The 17,869-nt window shown below is 33.8% G+C and overlaps 1 long non-coding RNA gene across 1 annotated transcript in view; it reads left to right on the forward strand.

Annotated features, from left to right (window-relative positions):
* Positions 1-1,732: 1,732 nt before the first annotated feature.
* Positions 1,733-17,869, forward strand: part of LOC147584672 (uncharacterized) — a 122,942-nt gene continuing 106,805 nt past the window's right edge. The window contains exons 1-2 of the long non-coding RNA XR_015255740.1: positions 1,733-1,774; positions 11,668-11,796. This is a non-coding gene — a long non-coding RNA (uncharacterized LOC147584672). The remainder of the gene's footprint in view (positions 1,775-11,667; positions 11,797-17,869) is intronic.

Consider the following 17,869-nt stretch of genomic DNA (forward strand, 5'->3'; position numbering starts at 1 on the left):
ACTATAAAATTAGATTCTTTTAGAATCACTGAAAGTCTAACAATATAAAAATTGTAGCTTATTAAAAGAGATAAACATAGTGAGAAATATAAAAATAATTAAATTCCTCACATTAACCACTTCTGCTTAATGTGTACATTTAGTTTTACACTTAAGAGTGTGAATATATTTGGTTTTATTAGCTTTCTAAAGTGTGTATAGCATTTATGAAAACTGAATTCATATGCTTCAAAATTTTAAAGATATAAGAACATTTTGCTGGGGCGCCTGGGTGGCTCAATCGGTTGAGCATCGACTTAGGCTCAGGACATGATCTTACTGTTCATGAGTTCAAGCCCCGTGTCAGGCTCTGTGCTGACAGCTCAGAGCCTGGAGCCTGCTTTGGATCTTGTGTCGCCCTTTCTCTCTGCTCCTCCCCTGCTCACACTCTGTCTCTCTCTCAAAAATAAATAAACATTAAAAATTTTTTTTAAAAAGTGCATTTTGCTAAATAATTTTTTGTAATCAATGTACATGTATTTAGAAAGTTTTAGTACATTTAACCAATAATTTTTATTTAATAAATTATGCACTTTAATACTTAGAAAGAGCTAAATTATTTTGCACTTAAATACACTAATCATTTGAAAAATGTAAACCTGATATTTTCAGCATTAAGAAAAATCATGATAGTAACGTGTGTTTTTCTTTTTATATTGGATTACTCTGTACAATAACTAATCTATTGACATCTTTTCAAAAGTATTTAATATTAATATTTTACAGCAGCTGTGATGGCCCATAAAGACCAGAAGTAATTTTCATATTGCATTTCTTCTGACAAATACAAGCTGTAACTGAATGTCACTCCCTTTTTTCCATATATTTTCTAAATAGTGTATTTAATAGCAAAACCATGCTATAGAATTTACCATGATTAAAATCCACTAGACTAATCTCCTTAAGATCAAATCTCATAATAGAGAGTCAGTGAATTGTGAACACATGCATGAAAGCAACTATTGCTTTTTTCTGCTTCACAGAAACTAGAAATTAATACTAAATTTTCTAATGCTCAAATATTTCTATGGTTTTAAATTAAATATAAGAAGAAATTATGTGCTAGCTTCAAACTTTTCTTCTGCAGCTTCCTCACCTCTCAGCCTTCACAGGAAAAGAGGGACTTGCTCTGAATTAGGCTTTGGCTTTAGGGAATGTTGTGGCTGGTCTGATCTTCTACCCAGACCACTAAAACTTTCTCCATATCAGCAATAAGGTCATTCACTTTCTTACTATCTGTGTGGCCACCGGAATAGCACTTTTAAATTCTTTCAAAAACTTTTTCTTTGTATTCACAACTTGGCACCACAAAATACTTAACAATAGTAACATCAACGATCATGGGTCACAGATCATCACAACGTATGTAATACTAATAAAAAAGTTTCAAATATTGTAAGAATTAGCAAAATGTGATACAGACACAAAGCAAGCAAATGGTGAAGGAAAAATGGTGCCGACAAGCTTGCCTGACGCTGGCTTGCCACAAACCTTCAGTTTATAAAACACGCAACGTCTGTAAAGCGCAATAACGCGAAGCACACTAAAACAAGGTATGTCTACTTTGTACTCACCCTTCTTGTAATGATGTAAGATGATAAAACGCCTACGCAATGAGATAAGGTGAGGTGATGACTTTGGCATCGTGACCTAGCGTCAGGTCACGTACCCAGCGTCAGGTTACGTACAAATCGGCAGGAGGGTCATCTGCTTCGGAATCTGCCCTGGTGGGAAGGTAAGTAAAACCGCGGATGAGGGAGAACTATTGTATCTGTAGCAAGGACCTATATGGATGCTACTGTCAGAGGAAAGCTTGCAAGGCTTAACCAAGGCGGAAGAACAAACAAACAAACAAACCAGAAGTTCAGCATCTCTTACTTGGTAGATAGCCACCCAGAGGCCAGAGACGAGTGCTGAGAGGAACGTAGCATGCGAAATACAGCTCTGACGGCCGCAGAGACCCCATTCTGCTGAAGGTTAAGAATGCTTGTATTATTCTAATTGGTAGGACTTAGAGTGGATCAGTCTAATTTTTAGGAATGTTTCTCTCTTAAAAAGTGTAGGACTGAGACGTTTGGGTGGCTCAGTCAGTTAAATGTCTGACTCTTGATTTTGGCTCAGGTCATGATCTCACAGTTCCTGAGTTTGAGCTCATATCGGGTTCTGTGCAATAGCTAGGAGCCTGCCTGAGATTCCCTCTGTCCCTCTCTCTCTGCTCCCCACCAAAATAAATAAATAAATATATTTTAAAAACTGTAAGACTGGATTAGATACCCTAAAAAAGATTTTATCTTTAAATTTTGTATTTTTTTTTACCAGCGATAATTCTGTGAAATATTCAGTGAAATACGTGTATATTAGAAAACAAAAGAATCTAAGAACACCAAAGGTAGGGTATATAAAAATTAATGTATTAACATAGTCCGGTAAGTAGGAGCATGATTATAATTATAACATTGTTGTCTCACTGAGTGAGGCATTCTGTGTGTCCGAGACAAATGACTGGAAACTCAAACACCTCATTATAATATTTTTTCTGAGAAATAAAAGGGTGAGTAGGAGATGATTTCTTTCTTTTTTTTAAATGTTTATTTATTTTTGAGACATAGAGAGAGAGACAGAGCATGAACAGGGGAGGGGAAGAGAGAGGGGGAGACACAGAATCTGAAACAGGCTCCAGGCTCTAAGCTGGCAGCACAGAACCTGACGCGAGGCTTGAACTCACAAACTGTGAGATCATGCCCTGAGCCAAAGTCAGACACTCAACTGACTGAGCCTCCCAGGCGCCCCAGAGATGATTTCTTACCCCATCCACATTTTTTTGTTTGTTTTTTTTTGCCTTTATATATGGACACAGCTATAACTATGCTAACGGAAAATATTTTATAACAATAGTAAAAATCTAGTAATATTATCATGTCAGGCTCTGTACTGACTTCTAGTTAGTCGATTTAAAATTCAATCCAATTGAACCATCAACAATTCAAGAGGAAGTTATTATATTACTTTGCTTTATAAATCAGAAAACTGAGGCAGAGTGATTAGTATTTCAGTTTCATAATGTGTACCCAAAGAGTCAAGATTCTGAACCCATTCCTGGTTCTTACCTATGACTTTATAGCTCCTCTTTTAACCATCTATGATACTGCCTTATATCTGTGGAGCACTAGATAGGTGCAATGGAATTTATTCTGATGCCCATAACCTGCTTTATTCCCATCTGACTCCTATGCCAGAACCACCTCAGTCTTAGGCAAACCTTAATAGTCATCCTACAGGGGGATATCTAATATGGAAATTTATAATAAAGTGCAGAGTTTGAGACCAGACTGACCTGGACTTGCCTTCTACTCTTCAAATTTTTATTTACATGACATTTGGAAAATCACTTCTTTAAGCCTTAGTTTCGTCCTATAATATGATTGTATAAATTCTATAGAACTTATACATTTTTGAGGAAGACTTGAGATGAACATATGTAAATTTTTATAGTGCTTATCATAGACTAAGTAAGGACTGAGTTTGCGCTTTTATTAATATTATCATTATAGACATTAAAAAAAAAAACAAGGCCTGTGGATATTACATGAAATATCCACAATGTCTAGTTAGTGATAAAAAATGAAGTGTCTTTGTAGGTTGATTCCTAAGTCAGTTTAATTTTACCTCAATGATAATGCTTTTGAGATAATTTGTGAATATATCCAGATCTTCAAGTCTTTTAATAGTTTAATCTTTCCAGCCATATTTTCTCTTTGCCTAACATGTTTCAAAGGACAAACTATTCCCTTTTTAAATGAACTTTATTATAAAAATGTACATAAGCATTTCTCTTCTTATGCAGAGTTAACATGTTTGAGGTCATGGGGGGGGGATCAAACATTACTTATGAATGCTGAAAAGTGTGCTTCTGATAGTAACAGAAGTTGTAGCTGCTGAATAGTCTCAAATTGTTCTTGGGTACAACTCTTCCATGTCTTAGTGTTGCTGTAATGTTTGCAACTGGGCTTGCTTGAGACCAGGAATAGTAGGGTTTTTAGCCTCATAAAGACTGCAAGTTTCCATGTTACATCTGTAATAATTCTAAATTCCTCCAAAATTTATTAGAGGGTAATCCTTCTAACATTTATTTTATGTAAACTTGCCTCAATTTTCTTTGTATAAATTGTCCTATTAATTTCTAGTTTTCTCTGTACATGAAACAAGTTATATTCATTTTTGTTTTCTATAATATTTACATTTTTCTATAGCATATTTTATTATACATGAAATTCATGATTTTACATTGACGTTATGGTTTCAATGACTCCATTTATTTAAAATAGTATTTCTGGGTGCCTAGGTGGTTCACCCAGGTAAGCTTCCAACTCTTGGCTTCGGCTTAGGTCATGATCTCACCGTTTGTGGGTTCAAGCCCCACATTGTGCTCTGCACTGACAGCGTAGAGCCTACTAAGGATACTGTCTCCCTCTCTCACTGCCCCTCTCCTGCTTGCTCTCTCTCTCTCTCTCAAAAATAAATAAACATTAAAAAAAATAGTATTTCTGAAACCCAGTTATCTATTCAGCAATTTTATCAATTGCCTGTACAAAAGATTAATGTTTGGCGCTTGGATTAATATTTTAAAATGAGATTTTTGAGGCAATTTATTATGAATTTGGTAAGCTTTCTATATTATGCTTTATTTTACTGTGTTTTAATGATTTTAAGAAATATGTTTCTTTTTCTCTCCCAGTTACTGATCAATTTCTACCCTAGATAAGTAGTTTAATCACACAATCATGTAAATATCAGAAAGTGGATCATTATTTAATAATTGATGAATGTTTTGGGGCACCTGAGTGACTCAGTCGGTTAAGCGACTGACTTTGGCTCAGGTCACGATCTCATGGTTCATGAGCCCCGTATTCAGGCTCTTTGCTGACAGATTGGAGCCTGGAGCCAGCTTCAGATTCTGTGTCTCCTTCTGTCTCTCTGTCCCTCCCCCACTCATGCTCTATCTCTCTTTCTCAAAAATAAATAAAAACATTAAAAAAATTTAAAAGAATAATTGATAAATATTTAGCCATAGGTTTTATCTGGTATGTTTAATAAAACCTTATTGGTCAAATCTCCTAGAATTAAAAATAATCACACTGTCAATTATCTAGAAGAAAATGTATAGCAATTTATTAATTTGTGCTAGCTTTTACTTAATTAAAACACTATGTTACTTTCTTATTTTTGTCATAATTATTTACTTATCTTTAAAAACACTTTTTTAAGATTCTCAATGTTGCCATCTGCTGGAGAAATATCATTTGGGCAGTTAGGGTTGTATTGATGCATGGTTTTTAATTAGAATCTTTCAAAAATTATCATTTCAAATACTTAATATTTTAAAACATCAATAGAGAAAAGTTATAATTTATTCCATATTTATTTTATTTAACAAAATTTAATTTAGTTCAGATTTACTTTATTTATGCCAGGAAATTCTCACTATAGTGACTTTAAAATTTGAGTACAATTGAACATACCAATTAGTGATCTAAATTTTTATCCTGATAGATGTATTTCTTTTTCAAAATTCTAAGATAAATATATTTTTGGATTTGTTTTTTTTAGGTAAACTATATTTAATCACTGGGAACATCACTCCAAAATATTTTCAGTTGCCTGTAGCCTATAAAGCATGCAAAATTGGTGGCATCTGGCATAGTCCTAAGATACCAATTTCTTGATCTGATAATACAGAAAAACTGAGGCTGCTCTTTAACTCTTCAGAAGCCACAAGGCCACATACTGAAGATTGTTGGGAACTGATAAATTGGTTTCACAGTCAAAAAGTATCGGTGAATTGATATGTTTTGTGAATTAAATATGTGAAATGTTTAAAAATATCATTCTACCTCATAATGGATTATTTCCCTAGTTTATATAAGTTTGAGGTTACTTGGAATTCTTATACAGTATTCTCTTTAATCAAATATAGAACCGTCTATTCCTTTCTATGCCATGTCAATAGTAGCTTTTTTACAGCAGATGGCAGCACTTGCAATATCATCACATTTTAAAAATAAAAAAAACCCTAAATGCTTAATTTTCAAATTATTGAAAAGAGTTAAATAAAAAATACAAAGATTTCATTATTTTAGCATTGGTATTGTATCTGATGTACATATAAATTTAACATTATTAAGCCCGTAAAAATGACATAAAACATCTTACTGAAATATTTAAGATGAATTATTTGGGACAAAATATATTGAATGTGATTTAAAAAATCTTCACTAATAAATCACATAACCAAACAAAATTCAGCTATCCTCATCAAGTTTAGAATAATGTCTGTATTTAAAATAAAAATAATCGGGGCGCCTGGGTGGCGCAGTCGGTTAAGCGTCCGACTTCAGCCAGGTCACGATCTCGCGGTCCGGGAGTTCGAGCCCCGCATCGGGCTCTGGGCTGATGGCTCAGAGCCTGGAGCCTGTTTCCGATTCTGTGTCTCCCTCTCTCTCTGCCCCTCCCCCGTTCATGCTCTGTCTCTCTCTGTCCCAAAAATAAATAAGAAACGTTGAAAAAAAAAATTAAAAAAAAAAATAAATAAATAAAATAAAATAAAAATAACCTATTGCCTATTTGTTTAGTGGCTCAAAAGGGCCTATCACTTGATATGAAAATGTCTTGCTTAAATACTTTGGTTGGTGAATGGCATTATAAAGTTACAACTCTTCAAATATTTTTTTTTAATTATTTATTCATCAGTAAACATAAAGAGTAAAATTTTATAAGTCCCATTTGGAATGGTTCCATATAGATCAATTTTCATATGAATGAAACTTGCCATATTAAGAACTCATATACATACATTTTTTTCTTTTGTATTTTGTTCATATGGAAATAAGACTCATATGAAAATAATATGTATGGAGTATATATACATATATATATAAATAGAGTATATATACTCTATATATAGAGACAGTATATATACATATATATATAGAGAGAGAGAGAGAGTATATATACATATATATATGTATGCATTTCCTCAAATTAGAATATCCTTACAGGGCAAGCATTTAAATTAGTTATACAAAATTTAATACTGATAATTAGATGGTTGAAGTAAACACCTTTGTTTTGGCCCATTTAGAAATATACCAAATATCAAGAAAAAGAAAAGAAAAGAAAAATACAAAACAAAAGAAACCAATACATGATTAAAAATCCCTAAAATCCAGGGTCACCTGGGTGATTTGGTAGGTGAAGTGTCCGAATCTAGATTTCAGCTCAGGTCATGATCTTATTTTCATGAGAGCCAGCTCCAGTTGGGCTCTGTGTTGGTTGTGGGACCTGGTTAATATTTTCTTTCTCTCTCTTTTCTCCCTCTGCCCCTCCCTCACTCGTATGCATGCTCTCTCTCAAAAAAAAAAAAAAAAAAAAAAAAATTAAAGCCCCTCAAATCCAAAAATATGTACTACTATTTAAATACTCCTAAATTTTAGTAACCTGTGGATTAAGACAAGTCACCTAGTTTCGCTTGTTCACATCCCAGGCCACTGCAATACACCCAACATGTCTCTATCCATTTCTATAGTATCTCTAATGCTCATAAACCAATATGATAATGTCCATGATTCTGTTTTTCCACTCCTTTGTGGCTTCCCATGTTAATTGTCCTCTATATTACTTTGAGTAATCCCATCACAGTCAGGGGTTGTCTTCTTCTCATGCTGAGTGCATCTTTGCTATCTAAGCTCCAGCAGAGTGCTTCTGGTTCAGAAAGATTCTCCCCATCTAACCCACACTTTGTCACACATTAACAAGCAAACAAGTCAATACAATGTGTGAACAGCCCACCCAAAACTTTGTCTTATGAGTCTCTTCTTGAAAACAACTTCTTCTGATTTTGCCTATAATTCCTCTTCTGCAAAAGCACAAAAATGAACACCCCTTGAAAATAAAATTTAAAAGAATCATGAGTTTGGATGTATTTGATGTGTCATAACTGTCACCAGCTAGACCCCAAGACATGACCTTTGCTGCTCCTGCTGTACCCAATGACCTTTGTCCCACATTTTCCCTTAAACTCTTCTCTTCAGTTTATCTCTTATCTTAGGCAAAAGACTGGACAGGTCTTTTCCATCCCATGATGAAAACTGAAACTACCCCTGGAGCATAACGACTGTCTGGAGGAAAGGCTCTGGCCAGCCTAGACCACCCAGTGTAGTTTGAAATTAATCCCTGACTCGCTTCTACCTCGATGGACCATGGCGTGACCCATGGAGTGATGGACAGTTACCTTTACCTTATTATAATACTAAAATATCTCTCAAGGAGGAGCACAAGCCTCATTTACATAACATACATGTATAGGCATGTTTCCTATACATGTATATTATGTAGCATATATATGTATAGGCATGTTTCCTTAAGGTGCATGCACTACCTTAAGCCTGCCTCTACCTATGATGTCAAGGCACCCCTTTTAAATATTCATCCTAATCCTAAATGAAAAGAAACAATCCACCTTTGCTTGTGGAGTTATGGCTTTGTATATTCCCCTTGATCTCCTTATTTGCTACAAATAAAGTTTCCTTTGTGTGACAGTTCATCTGGTGGTTTCTATCTGTGACTCATCAAGGAGTGAACTCATATTAGTGCCTTTACATAATATCTATTGTTTTCATTACTTCTTCCCAGTCATCATGCATATATTTCTTTCATCCTAACCTATGTATTCGTTTCCCCCAGTCAAAGACAAAACCCAACATGTCCTCAAAAAATCATACCTCAACAGACCCAATAGTCATACTTCAAAAAACATAACAAGAAGACTCTAAATTCCCTTTATGCAAAGCTCTAACTATAAAATATTGAAAGGATGGACTAAACATCACCAAGTAATCATGCTCCTCATTCTCCATACTAACTTCTGATCTATGCATACTAGAATGGCCATTATAAGGAATATTCCAACTTGACAAAAAGTGTACTTGAAAGTAAGGGTTCCTAAGACAAGCAAACAGAATGGAATACCTATTTTAACTGGCATGCAGACGCCTCTGGAAGTCTTCCCACTTCCAAAACAGCTTTATTGAAAGATTCATTGCAAAGGCTAGTGAAAAATTAAAGACACAAGGAGTACCTAAAATAAAAGACTGCAAGGCTGAAGTGACTCCTCCTACTTCCTTCTATCCTACTTTACTTAAGTACTCAGTCACTCAACTAATCTTCTATCTGAATTGCCTTTCAGTCAGGAAGAGACCACAAGGCCATAAACAAAAGTCCATCATGGTAGTGGCCTTACAACTGCAACAGCCTCAAGGCCAGAAACATAAAACACCTGGGCCTCCCCCACTGCACCCTCCTACAAGTCCATCATCAAAACACTGCCCAGAAACTGGTATCTCATTTGTAATCATACAGGACACTGGGGTGGGGGAGGAACCCACAAAACATTGTCCTCAAAGATTTTGCCAGTTCCTTTGACACCAACTCAACTTTTCCCATATCTACGTGCTAAGTAGGGTTCCTTTATGGGTCAGTCCCAGAATTGACAGGACACAGAGAGATTCTCTGCTAAATTGCTACCAGCTATCCCCTCAAACAGTCAAGACAAAACTAAGATTAAAAAAAAAAAAAAAGGAAAACCTTGCCAAATTCCTTCAGTTTCTGGGGCTACATTTTCTACTCTTGCCTATAGTCACAGACATTCACTTTTGAATGCCCCTTCTTTGTAAAGAAAGCCTTCATAACATTCTTCCTTTCTAATCTTATACTCTAGTAGACTTTTGTCTGCTGCTCATTTCGTATCCACTTCTTCATTCTTTGAAGCAGTGAGACAAAGAACCCAAGGTATTGAGATAAAAAATCCTGCAACAATAAGACCTGGGAAAACTGGCAGAAGCCAGTGAATGGTGACAATTCTTACCAGAGTTAGCTCTCCTGGATCTCTATAGGTCAATTGATAGAGGAAGGTAAAATCTCACATTGTCCCTTATTGGTTATTGATCTTTTTTCTCCCAGAAACAGCAATGGCCTTCTTGTTCATCAAGTTTTGTGTGTCAAGAATTTGGTTTGGCTTTTTTCCTGCCTGGGTCACCCAGGCTGTCAGTTCCTGCAGATGCAGACAGCACAACCATCAGGTTGGGGGCCCAAAGATATGGTCATACAGAAATGTGAATTGTGGGGCACCTGCGTGGTTCAGTGGGTTAAGCATCCAGCTCTTGATTTAGGCTCAGGCCATGGTTTGTGAGTTTGAGTCCCACTTTGGGCTCTGCACTGAGGATGCAGGGCCTGCTTGGAATTCTCTCTCTCTCCCTCTCTCTGCCCATCTCCCATATCTCTCAAAATAAATAAATAAACTTAAAAAAAAAAAAGAAACTTTTTCCCCATTTGCAGTGAGGACCCTATGGAATGTTGCCAATTTTAAAGTGAATTGCCTGTCTTTCTTTTAGCTATCTTTGGGAGTGGCTGAAGATCTTGAGAGAGTAGTATCTTTTACACCCTTTGTGAAATGTTTCCTACACCCATGGTATCATTCAATATCACCAGGAATATTTGCTGTTTATCCTAGCTAAAAACTGATGAGATATTTGAAAGGATTTTTTTAAGTAGATCTGTGGTAGGAAGTTGGCCAAATTAGGAAGCTGATATTAGGAACTTAATTGGAACTTTTTAAAAGGCTTCTTCCCCCAAACTAAAATGAACCTATGTACACAGAAAGAAAGAAAAAACATTCCAAAGTCAAACAGCTCCAAATCAGGAAGGTAGATATTGTGAGAAGTAAGATAGATGATTCATTTTCAGAAATACCTAGTCTAGTTAACAAAAAGTTTACAACCTATTGGAAATAGGTACAGACCCCCACTCCCTACAATGGAGTCCCAAACCCTTAGACACTTCACTTGCTGGCTCTTCTCCCCCTCTCCTTTTCAGGGGCTTATTTTTCCATGGGCTTTGCAATGAGCATGTGCCAAAGAACTGAAGTTTCTGAGTCACCTCAAGGACTGTTTGTTTCAATTTGTTCCAATCAGACTACTTTTTGCCTTATGTGGGCATAGCAGATTTCCTGGTAAGGCTGTAACCTCTGTAGTACTCAGCCAGTGAGGAATCAGGGAGGGAGTTAGACACTAAGAGATAAATTGTCTGCTGTAACTGCCCTGAGTGTCCTTGTGCACTAAATACCCACTTTCACAAGAACATTGATTAAAGCCAAACTTCACTATACTCAGAATCTCTGCGCCCCTCCTTTAATTGGGTCAGTGGGCTTATTTCTCACAGATATCTTCCGATTTCCATCTTAGTTAAAGATCTTCTCCCTGAAACAAAGAAGCAATTTGAAGATAATATAGTTGAATGCATTTCAGAGTGCAACCCAATTATTTGAGGAATTAAAAACACTTGTCTTAAAAATTGAGACCAACTTGTACAACTCTTTTGACAAATTGAGTCTTTACAAGAATGGAAAAAGCCCACTTATTCTGTTTACTAATCCCCAAACCTTTCCCATTTATCTCAAAAGGCTTATATGTACTATAAAAATTCTGGACTCAGGCAATAAAAAGCCTTTCTTAGAAGAACTTGCATTCATTCTTTATCTGTGGCTTTGAGATGTAAATTCTACTCAATATTTTCTAGGAACTCAGAGCCTTCTCTATAAATGCAAAAATGGAGATAATTCTTATCTGAAGTGGAAAAAAGCACTGGGGGCGAAGACTATTTGGAAACCAGGCAGATGAAAAATCTTAAAAGTCTTCTCCACAAATAGTACGTAAAAAGTTTAAGTCATCAAGTAACCTTAACTTACTCTGTCCATGGAAACATGAGTTGGATCCAATAGTTCTTTTGTAAGCTATTGAGTTTTGCACTATTTTGCCTGTTTCATGGCTAAAATTTTAAAACAAAAGCTATAAGAACTCTGTTTGCATCTGTCTGTATGTCTCTCTTTATATATATATTATAGATGTATGATAGTGTTCATGCACTTTTCTAGATACTGATTCATTACATGTTTTCATCTACTTCAGCTCCGAGGGTGGGCGGGAGTGGGGGGGTGGGGTGGGGAACAAAACATGAAAAGGGATCTGCAGTTAGACACTTGGCCATATTGTTGGGAGGAGATGAAATATATGAAACCCTTTCATCTTCAGTGTACATAGGTCATAGGCTTATCTTAGTTTCCTTCCCATGTTTATTAGTGAGGACTGCAACTGCCAGAATCCCAAATAGATCTTATCTTTTTCACATCAATCATCCCTCTCTCACAAATTTGTACATGGCATCAAGCCATTTTCTGACTCATCATTTTTTCTGAAAGTGTTAGCACAAATGTCAATTCTATGTGGAGTCTTGCTTAAATGCTCAAATCCAACTTTGTTTCTATATTATAAATCAAACAATTTTTCTCTTTGCCATCATTTCAATTGTAATTAAGTATAATGCTGATAGTTCTTTTCTTACTACTATTATTGATATGGTGTAATCTAGAAAGGTAGGGATATTTTTTCATGTTGATTACTATATCCAATAGCTCCAATTGGTCTGGCAATAATTAAGTTCTCCATAAATATTTTTTAAATAATGTCATAAATAAATAAATAAATTTTATTGCCATATAATAAGCTATGGAAAAAGAGCAGTAGTGAATATAACAATCTGGCTTTCGAAAAATCAATGCTCAAAATAATGCCAAAGTTAAAGGGATATAGATGTACATATCTTTAGGTAAGGGTATGTGTGTGTGTGTGTGTTGTCTAATGGTGATGTGGTGATAAGATGTTGACACTGATTTTTAAACTTTGAAATAATTATAAATTTGTAGGGTTATTTATTCTTAAATAATTGTTTAACTTCATTTGCCACCACTCTTTGCAATAACAAAGTAGTTCAAAGATGATGTTAATTTACCAACATCACTTAGCTTGCCAAGGAAGTTTTTTTTTTTTTTTATACTATTTCCTCTTAGATAAATTCATTCAAGTGAAGAAATAAGCCACTAAGCTAGAATTACTTAGAACTACTCAGATTTATCTGGGGGTTTTGGATAAAACTCTACATTAAGGAACAGATGGACAACTGCTATGTTTTTTGGCAACTTATTTTCTCTTATATAAACTAAATAGACTGTTTTCATATGTGTAGGAAATACGTCTTTGTCCTTTTCCTACAAATACTGCATATGTCTATTCTACAGATGCTTTTTAGAGAACATATTAGGTATGCCTGAGTGGCTCAGTTAAGTGTCTGACTCTCAGCTTCAGCTCAGGTCATGATCCCAGGCTCATAGGATCGGGCTCTGAGCCTGGAGCCTGCTTAAGACACACACTCTCTTCCTCCCTCTCCCTCTCTCTCTCTCTCTCTCTCCCTCTCCTTCTGCCCCTCTCCTGCACTCCTGGGTGTGCTCTCTCCCTTTCTAAAGTAAAAGACAAAAACCAAAAAACAAAAAAAAACATATTAAATTTCTTAGTACTTATCCAATCATTTTGATACTTTGATATTGCTTTTAAGGCATATTAAAGGGCATAGAAAAGAAAGTTGGTTAACATTTTGTCATAAACTGCACTCATAAAATTAAATAATTAATTTTATTAAAAGTATAATAATATATTTTTGTACAAGTCTAGCAACAAAGAATATAATTGTGTTTTTGTACTACTTTGTACCTCTGAAACACCAAGCCAACTCAAGGTTGTACTTAATTTTATAAAATAAACTTTTGAAATGAAATAAAAATATAGACATAAACTAAAATATTACTAAAACTAGAATTACAAAGAAAGTTCAGTAAATTAAAGATAAAACACTTAGCACTTTGAATATATGGATATAATTGTAATACCATAATGAATAATTTTTTTAATTGCAAAAATAAATGGACACATATACCATATTCCAGGATGGAAAGCAGACTCAATATATGAATGTTTATATTCTCCAAATGAATTTATAATATTGAATTCATTTTTATCACAAATGTTAACTGTGTAATTTGATTATAATTCCCATCCATATGCGAAAAATGTATATGACTAGCTAAATTCAACGACAACAGCAATGGATAGTTCTTTTCTCATATAACAAAGATACAGGCAGAAATTTAAAATGTGCAGGAGAACATTGCTATTTCTTGAAAACCACAAGCAAATGTGCAAGCATAGGTATTAAGCTAGTATATCTATTACCCTCCCATGGCATGGACATAGTTACATGCAATTTTTACAAAGATGTCAGGGAATATATAACTAGATGTAAAAATGGGAGCAAACAGTTGTATTTTTAGCCCTTTTATGTTAAATCATTAAACTTGTTATTTCTATAAATAATATATTAATTTCATTTTAACATTTATCTCATTGCATTACAAAGCACTTTATGATTTTTTTATCCTGGATTTATCTGAATTAATTTAACTTTTATATTTTCTCTTTCCTTTGATAAAAGTACTTCATTTTTCCATTTATTATAATTTTCAAGTTTTTATTATTTTTGATTGTCATAAACAATAGAGTTTTAAAAGATAGCCATGTAATAATATCTACCACCAAATATAATTTTAGGAAACGGCTTCTAAAAACATTATTCTTAGCAAATACAAAAATGATATGTTCTTTTTAATATCTATGCTATGTTCTCATCTTAAGAAGAAAATTGTTGGTAATAATGTAATATTTTTATGTATGTATTTTATGATTGGGCTCTTTGTGTTTGTGTTTCTTTATCCATGATTAGGAAGTTGTGGTTAATACTGTATTTATATTCTATTAATTTACTAATGTAGCTATTGAGAAAATTGTATTTAGTTACAGTATTGTATTACCCTAGAAGTCTGTGACATTGGAAATACTTTTTTGCTTAAATTTCAATTTTGTAACAGAAAAAAAAAAAAGAAAGAGAATTCCAGAATTATTGGAGGTAACACAGAAAGAGTTTTCAGGTATTCTCTCACATGTAATACTTGTGTAAAACGAATACCCAAAACAACTATATGACAGACATAAAATTTCAGTAAAGTTAATCATATAAATTATTCACTGTAAGTTTAATGTCTAGCATTTACTATTTTCATTTCAAGTAAATGAAGTGTTTTCTTAAATGTAATGTAGGATTCACAATTTTAAAACATGAAGAAAGGTTATGAAAATGTTAATGTATTTTATTTTGTTAATATATAAACATAGTCTACCATGTAAGTATATATGCTGAAACAATTTTCATTAGTGTTTTCTAACAGCAGAGGGAGATATTGAACTACAAATTAAGTATTTTTCAGTACACATCTTTGCTGAATGATTTATAGCCAGTTAGACATTTGATTTTAAACTTAAGTTTCTTGAGATAACACCTTCTTTTATAAGTCTTTAATTAAGATGTCTTTTCTTCAAGGTATGTTTAAAAAACAACAATGTATTTTATAAAACCTAAAAATTCATATTATGCTAATATTTCACTTGATATTTTACTTAAATGTCTCAGCCTTAAACATTAAATAACTCAAACCTAATGCATTTTATATTTTATTAGAACTGCCTTATACAGGGAAGCATGATTCTTACACTCAGCCAGACCGGAAAGCTAGTTATTTACGAGCTGTGTGACCCTCACCAAGTTATTTTTCATTCTTAATTTATCACTTTCCTTACCTGTAAAGTGAAGTTAACAATATTATATCTCTTACAGGGTGTTGTGAAGAGTTTTTTTTTTTTTAATTGAAATATATAGTAGGTGCCTGGCACCGTAATTTCTTTTTTAAAAATATTAATATATATTTATTAAGGTTCTTAATAATATCATTACATTTAAAATTCAAGTAATATTTATTAAATGAGTGACTGTATAACTAATATCCACAATGATGACTCTGAGCTTCTAAAAAATATGTGGAATATAATACCTTAACACTTTAAGAAAGAACAGCAAAATCAAGTCGGATGATAAGCAGTATTATGTTGTTTTGTTTGTTGTGAGAAGGAAGAACCGGGTAATCAGAATAACATAGCCCCTTGCCATGCCTAGTGGCATATTCTCTCATATCTCACTCCTGTCCCCACTTGTTCTTTAGATAATCCAGGGGTTTGGTGAATGTCCACTCGCATCATTAGTACATGCACACACCTTCCATATCTAAAATATACTTGTGTCCATTATGGGCGAGGGTACATTGGGGAGATGGAGGGAGACATGTCTATTATGAAGGAGAGATTATGTATCCATTTGAGGAATCTTATGTGGGGTGTCTGGGGTCCACTTTAGGGCAGGCAGTGGGGTCCACTTTAGGTCAGGGAGACTACAGAGTTCATCGGATGTGGAGCATGCAACATGAATCTGATCCAAAGGGCTTCTGGATTTATATATTGCACAATAGGCTCTTCCCTCTTCCCTCGGGCAACCCTAAAGTAAGTGGAGTAAGATGTGACAAATTGATTTCCTCTAAATGTCAGTCTTTGTAGAAGCTTGGTACTCATTGACTTAGAAGGACAAAGAAGTATAGGTGGTTAGTATAATGTAGTATGATGAGGATATCTATATCTATATCGATATCGATATAGATATAGATCACTTGATCTATTATACAGTTCTTCAGGTATATCTATGTGCGAATCATATATATGTATGCATATAAAAAGTTCATGTTTGTGTTTTCAACCAATGCAATTCTTTGCCCACAATTGTCATTAATGCTTATGTATTGAATGAAATATGTTTTAGAAAAAGTATTCTTAATTCAAAAACAAATTCTTTTTTAATTTATTCCTATTATATATAAGACTAAAATCTTATCTTATTACAAATTATGTCCGCTTATGAGAATATTTGCCCTGACTAGCAATTTTATCTGCTGAATAAACAAATTCTGAAGTCAGAATAGATAGATAGGTTGAAGTCTAGACTCTGCCTTTACTAGTTCTGTAACATTGTGTATATTACTTTCATGCACCAATTTCCTCATTCCAAAAGCACTTGTCACATAGATTTGTTCTAAGAATAAATATGTTACTATGTATAGAGTGATCATACTAGTTATAAACATGATGAGAGCTCACAATTATACATACATACATACTACTATGTATTATTAGTAGTAGTAATTTAATATCTAAAGACAAAAAAATTTTTAAAAAGATAGTTGGACACTAATAAATAGCTGTAGCATGTTCTTTGTTGTTGTTTAATTGAGGAACATTTATAAACCCTTTTAAGAATATGATGGGTAATAAAAACAATGGAGATTGTCAGTTATTCTTACAAACAATATATTCTGTAATACTTTGCTTCTAATCATGCTCAAATTTGGTCAAATGTTTTTTAAAATATACTGTTAACACATCATGATAATTGTTACAGGCCAGCAATGGAACAACTACATACATAATCTACATGTTTAAAGTAAGAATTCAACAGAGCATGCTCTCTGCAGCTTTTAAAGTTGTTAAGAATTTTTAAAAATATCCACTAGAGGGAACTAAAAGAGTAAAAAAGCTCTGAACCAAAGGAGGTGTTAGGAATGATTCCCTTAGTTCTTAACAATATTATACAAATATTCAAGATTAGTTTTAGATTAAAAACTCTTGCTTTCAGTTTTTCATCTTCCCTCAAACCAAGAATTATTAAACAGTGATTTCTACTAGTATCAAAAATTTGTAATATTTTTGTGGAAGACATGTATTTCTATGTATGGAAAGGAAAAGCAGGTAAGTGCTATTTTGAATTGCTTCCTTTTTTAAGATAGTTAAGCTATGTTTTTAAAATTGTTTTACTGCTAAACAACTGTTTAAAGCTGTGAGGTTTCTAAAAATCAGTTTCCTAAGTTGTAGTAGGTTGGAGTTGCAAATAAAAATGAGGA

The sequence above is a fragment of the Puma concolor genome, chromosome A1 (assembly GCF_028749965.1).
Source record: "Puma concolor isolate L17-30 chromosome A1, mPumCon1.1.hap2, whole genome shotgun sequence".
Classification (NCBI taxonomy): Eukaryota; Metazoa; Chordata; class Mammalia; order Carnivora; family Felidae; genus Puma; species Puma concolor.